Source organism: Simochromis diagramma, unplaced genomic scaffold (genome assembly GCF_900408965.1).
Source record: "Simochromis diagramma unplaced genomic scaffold, fSimDia1.1 OVJJ01000596.1, whole genome shotgun sequence".
Classification (NCBI taxonomy): domain Eukaryota; kingdom Metazoa; phylum Chordata; class Actinopteri; order Cichliformes; family Cichlidae; genus Simochromis; species Simochromis diagramma.
This window is the reverse complement of record NW_024387245.1, coordinates 10,839,946-10,841,130: the sequence shown is the minus strand read 5'-3', so window position 1 is coordinate 10,841,130 and position 1,185 is coordinate 10,839,946.

The following is a 1,185-nucleotide window of genomic DNA, read 5'->3' as shown; positions in this document are numbered from 1 at the left end:
TGTAAGTCTGTTTGTAGATTGGGAAACCTGCATCAGCTGAGACTGAAGAAGTCACTTGGATGAGTGACGAAACGTACAAATCTAGTATTTTGCCATAGAATACTAGAATTGGCAGTTCCACCACTGGCACTCTGTGCTCTGTGCTTTTCACAAATGACAGCAGGGTCACCCTGAGCACATGTGATGACTGTGAGAAAATTTTGCTCCCTGTACGGTAATATCATTCAGCATGACTGGTTGGTGGTGGGACAGTGAGGGTCTGTGAAGACATATCCCTGGAGGGAAGCAAAAACCTCCACAGGCTAGGCACTGCCACCCTGACTGCCATTAGTCAGGGTGGCATGCTGGAATGAAATTCTTGGACCCATCGTCAGACTCTGCACTGGTAAAATAGGCCTTGGGTTCCTCCTGGTGCATGACAGTGCGTGGCCTCATGTGGTAAAAGTATGAAAGCAGTTCCTAGAGAATGAAGGATATTATATCATTGACCTTCTTCCAAAATATCATTGGCCAATATGCTCACTTGTCCTGAATCTGAATCTCTGGGACATTATGTTTTGGTCCACTCAGACTCTTTAGGAGCGCAGTGATGCCTTGGTCCAGATCTGGAAGGAGATTCACCATCTTATTAGGAGCGCGCCCCGACATTGTTAGGCATCCATACAAGCATGTTTTTTCTGTTGTTTGCTGTTGTTGTTTTTCTTTTTAAAACCAGAAAATGTTGCATTTACCACAGAACTATCAAATGAGAATAAAAATGAAAAATAAACAGGAAGGAACCAAAGGCTCCCGCACACTGTGTCGCTTTGACTTATCCAATAGAATCAAGTGAAGAAAACAGCCACACTGTAAATGTTTAACCTTTTAAAACCGGTCAGAGCGGCACGCTCCGTTTTGCGCAACTACTTTTAAATCCTTGTAGAACTGAAACCACGTAAGCTAGCGCAATAATTTTTTTTTGCATATGAAACCGGAGGAGTTGTACTTACATCTTGTGCCATCAGCTTGTCCTAGGTCACAGTTTCCTTCCACATATAGCTTTGCAAAAAAAGCGCTTGCAGAAACAAAAACATAATATTCCAGAAACAGGCTTTGCTGATCCGATCAGCTGATCATAACACTTCCTACGTTGGAATAGACGTCAGCGTGAACTATCGCATGTCCGCCATTACCTGCCCAAAACCG